Source organism: Corvus brachyrhynchos, unplaced genomic scaffold (genome assembly GCF_000691975.1).
Source record: "Corvus brachyrhynchos isolate BGI_N302 unplaced genomic scaffold, ASM69197v1 scaffold130, whole genome shotgun sequence".
NCBI classification, from domain to species: domain Eukaryota; kingdom Metazoa; phylum Chordata; class Aves; order Passeriformes; family Corvidae; genus Corvus; species Corvus brachyrhynchos.
In genome coordinates, this window is record NW_008236193.1 from 255495 (window position 1) to 260751 (window position 5257).

The following is a 5257-nucleotide window of genomic DNA, read 5'->3' on the forward strand; positions in this document are numbered from 1 at the left end:
TGTCGCCCCGGGGGGACACCGGCTGCCCCCGCGCCCCACCCCACAGCTCACCCGTCACCCACGCCCTAATGCGGGGGTGGGACCATATTTGAGTCACCCATTGTCCAAATGTGAGCACCCATCACCTCCACCCAAATGTGGGGGCACCCATCACTCCCAACCAGACACCACTGACACATCGCCCAAAGCCAGGGTGTTGGAAAACATACCAGTTTAAAAAAATTTTATATATGACTTTAGCCAGGTTTGTTCATCTTTGCCCCAAGGGAAGGGAACTGAAGCTTCTTTCCAGGGCATTGTTTCTCTAGGTGAGGCCTGAGATGGGCTTAGCATTTGAATAGACTGGGAGTAGCCCCAAAGAGATGCAGGTCATCGACGGAACATCAACAGAACATCAGCGGCCATCTATGAACATCTACCCCAGACTCTGCCTCTGGCAGAGTTGGAGACATCTCCGGAAAAGACTGGTAAGAAAATCAAGGAATGAAGATCTAATTAACATCAGAAGTGAAGAAATCCGGATCCAATCGGAGACCAAATACTAAGGACTACAAAACTTGAGACCAATGAACACTGACCCAATTCGTTTCTACGAGTTTTGACTGTATAAAATATCTGAAAAATCTAGTAAAGGTCATGTGTCATGGAAAGATTCTCTCTGCACTCCCGGGCTATGTATGGATGAGATGATTTCTGTGGTACATCCTGGCCAGAACAACATCCTGGCCAGAGAATAAAGCAATGCCTTGACTCTAACATTTAAAATGTTGTTGGAGGGTTTTTTGGTTTTCCCGCAGTTTCAGTGACAAAGGCACCCATCACCCCCATCCAGCCGCAGCTCACCCATCACCCAAACCCAGGGCACCCATCACCCAAACACGGGGTACCCATTGTCCCAACATTACCCATTACCCTCACCCAAATGTGGGGCACTCCTCACCCCCAACCAGGCGCCACTGACGCATCCCCCCAGCACCACACATGGGGCACCCGTCACCCAAACCGGGCGCCCAATCTGGAACCCATCCCCCCCATCCAGCCACAGTTCACCCCTCACCCACACACGGGGCATCCCTCGCCCCCCACCCAAATGCGGGCGCTCCCTGTCCCCGACACGGGTCCCCACGCGTGTCCCCGCCCCGGCAGGTCCCGCCGTGTCCCCCCGGTTCTCCCGGGCCGCAGGCGCCACCTCGCGGGGACCTCGCGGGGACGAGCAGGGACAGGCGGAGCGGGGGCTGTGCCGGGGCAACGCGGACACCCCGGCACCGGCACCCCAGGACAGGGCACCCGGACATAGGGGACCCTAATAGGAGCATCCCAAAACGGGCACCCCGGCATGGGGCACGTGGATGTGGGCACCCCGATAGGGGCACCCCACCACGGGCATCCCGGTAAAGACATTGCAACACAGGCACCCCAGTATGAGCATCCCAATATGGATACTGGGGCATGGGACACACCAGCATGATGCACCCCAAAATGAGCATCCTGTCACGGACACCTCGGCATGGGGACTGCAATATGGAGCACCCCAATATGGGCACTCCACTATTGTCACCAGGGGGCAGGGCACCCTGGCACAGTCACCCCATCCTGAGCATCGAGGACAACCCAACATGGGACACCCCAAAAAGGGCATTCTGACACGGGCATCCCAGCAAAGACACTCCAACACAGTGTTGGGTGCCCGATATGGGCAGCCGGGCATGCGGCATGCGGCATGCGGCACCCCATTGTAAGCTCCCCAAAATGGGCACCCAAAAATGGGCATCCTGTCACAGACACCGCAGCATGGGGACTGCAACATGGGGCACCCCAATATGGGCACCCCAAAACGGGTACCCCAGCATTGTCACCTGGGGACAGGGCACCCTGGCATAGTCACCCCATCCTGAGTGTCCCATAAAGGACACCCCAACATGGGACACCCCAAAAAGGGCATCCTGGCACGGGATTCCTGGCAAGGACACTCCAACACAGGCACCCCAATGTGGGTACCCAGGCATGGGGCACCCCAGCATGGGCACCCCAAAACGAGCATTCCAAAATGGACATCCTGTCATGGGAACCTTGGCTGGACCCTTGGAGGCCGAACAGCCCCAATTTCACGTTTCTTCCCTTCACATCAATTTACACAAAAATCACAATTAACGTAACCAAGTGCAACCTCGTTGTTGGGATGTGAAACCCATGGAGTGCTCCGAGTGCCAGGAATGGGGAGAAAGCTCTTGGAAGCACTGCCATGGGGGAAAACCAAAAAACAGCTCAGACCCAGCTCCACCAGGAATGTGATCGCCGGGATTGTGTTCTCCCACTGACACCGGGACTCAGCAGCTCATCACAGAGCTCTCCCAAGGCACAGCATTCCTTAGGGATGCTTGCTGGAGTGGGAAAATTCCTTCCCTGGGAATGCTGCCTGTGTAAGTGCAACAGGGAAAACAGGAGGTGGCGTAATTTATTAAAAAAACCCCAATAAAATCTGAGCTGCAAAAGCCAGAGAAGATAAAAGCTGGGAATTTTAAGCTTTAGGTATCACCCATGGTAGCAATCAGATTTAGAGCAATGCTCTTAATTAAAGGTGATCACAAGGGAATTCCAAACCTTTCAGCATTTGCAGGAAGTAGAGTGAAAAAGTCAATCCTGTCCCAAATTCAATGTTTAAGGCTGAACCAAGTCAGGCTGCCCCAGGAGGAGAAATCCTTGGAAACTCGGTCGGGAGGGATCAAGTCTTGGGTCCAAATCTATCTGTAGGAGATGTTCCCCACACCTCAGGGTGCTGCATCTCCCAGCTTGGGCTTCCCTGCCCGGCCCTGTCCTGGGGGTGTGAGGGTGTGACAGTGTGACAGTGGGTGGGCCTGGGCTCCACTGCAAAGGTCTGGGTTAAAACAAGGGATTTTCACAAGGTTTTTGGGGATCCCCTCAGAGGCAGAGGCAGGGGGACAGTGACAGCACAGGTGGGCACAGCCAGTCCTTCCCAACCCATGGCCTCATCCTGGTACCTGGATGTTCTCCATACCATGAGGACTCCAGCAAACATAACTCTTCCCTTTGACTTTTTCCCTTAAAAAGGGAAACCTCTTGCATAGGGGCTGATGCGTGCAGCTATTTCTGAGTAAAACCAGCACAACCCCCAGGGCTCCTCTCTCTGCCTGAGGCCAACACAAACAGGCTGCAAAGCCCAGGCTGAAGGCAGAGAACAAAGGGAAAAACACTGGAAGCAACAGAAATCCTTTTCCTTCCCCTGTCGTGCAGTGGCTCAGAATCCCAGGCGGATCTTGGCAAGGTCATGTCTCCTTTTTGTTTGCAAGCTCCTTTCTCTTTATTTCCCTCCTTTCCCAGATGCTGGAATCCTGCTCTGGGTGCAAAGGTGGGGTGCAAAAGCAGCTCCTGTACCGTTTGCTTTCCCTCTCCTGTTCCCTGTCACCACCCACCCGCACTGGGAACGTGGCATCCACAGGTAGGGGCTTGTCCAGCACGTGGGTAGAGGACAAGCTGTGGTCACAGGGAAGCTGAACCACTGCCCACTCTGTGCCCACACGTGTGGGGACACCCACAAGGCTCCATGTCTGCCTGGCCATGATCACCCATCACGTCACCTGTCACAGCTCTCCCACACTGACACTGGTCACCTGGGGCAGTGGGTGACAGTGTTTAATGGGTGCCCAGGTGTGGCAGCCTGCGGAGTTGCATCCCCAATAAAGACATGGCCCAAAATTTGGCTTTATCAGCTGTGCAGCCATTGCTGACACCCATGGGCAGAGGGGAGAGGTGGAGCTCTGCCAGCCCCACCCTGTGGGACCCCCAGCCCCATGGAGGGACCTGCAGCCCTATGGAGGGATCCACAGCCCCATGGGGGGGATCCGCATCCCTATGGAAGGACCCCCAGCCCCACAGAAGACCTACATCCCCATGGAGGGATCCCCGTCCCTATGGAGGGACTCCCGACCCCACAGGGGGACTCTCAGCCCCAGAATGGACCTGCAGACCCATGGAGGGGGCTCCATCCCTATGGAGGGTTCCCCGGCCTCATGGAAGGACCCCTGGTCCCATGGACGAACTCTCAGCCTCAGAAAGGACCAGCAGCCCCACAGAGGGACACCCATCCCCAAGGACGGCTCCCCATCCCCACGGAGGGATCCCGTCCCCACGGAAGGACCCCCATTCCCACGGACGGACCCCCATTCCCACGGGAGGACCGCTGTTCCCACGCGTGTCCCCGCTGCGCGCGCCCGCTCTGCCACGTGGGACCCGCGGGAGCGCCGGGGGTGGGCGTGGCCAGGATGGGGGCGTGGCTGGAGGCGTGGCTCGGAGCGGGGGCGTGGCTCCGGGGGCGTGGCCGCTGCTGGGACAGTGACAACAGGGGCAGCGGTGACGCGGCTGTCGCGGGACGGGGGGGCTGAATTCCAGAATGCCTGAATAGTTCAGGTTTCAGGGACCACACAGGGTCATCAGCTCCTACCTTCCCGCTCCGGCAGGGCCATCCCAGAGCACAGGGCACAGGATTGTGTCCAGGTGGTTCTGGAATATCCCCAGTGAGGGAGACCCCACACCTCCCCTGGGTAGCCTCTTCAGTGCTTGGTCACCTGCACAGCAAAGACTGCCTCATGTCCAGGTGGAAGTTTCTGGGCATCAGTTCCTGCCCGTGGCTCTGGTGCCATTGCTGGGCCCCACGGAACAGAGCCTGGGCCCTGCTCGGAGCCCTCCCTGCAGACAGGGACACGCAGGGCTGAGGGCCCCTCTCAGCTGCGGCTCCTCTCGAGGCTGAGCAGCCCCAGCTCCCTCAGCCTGTCCTGGGCAGAGAGATGCTCCAGGCCCTTCATCATCTCCACAGCCCCCACTGGCCCCGCTCCAGGAGCTCCATGTCTCGCTGATCCCGAGGAGCCCAGAGCTGGACACAGCACCCCAGCTGAGCCTCACCAGGGCTGAGGAAGGGGCAGGATCAGCTCCCATGTCCTACCACCGATGCTCCTCCTAACACAGCCCGGGATCCCACCGGCCTCTTCGCCCCCAATTCAGATCCACCGGCTCATTAAATACTCAGCGTTTGCTCCAAGCGCTTCCAGGGTTGGGGTTTTCTTTCATGCGTTTGCAGGTCGGTGTTCGTTGCTGTTTCCATCCCACGGGATGAGAGGGGCAGGATCCCCTCCCGGGCCTGCACCCTCCTGAGGGGCCGAGGGGGCGGGGCTTTGATGAGTGAGTGGGCGTGGCCTTATCGAGAGGGTGGGGCGGGGTGGGCTCGGGGCGTGACCGGACTACA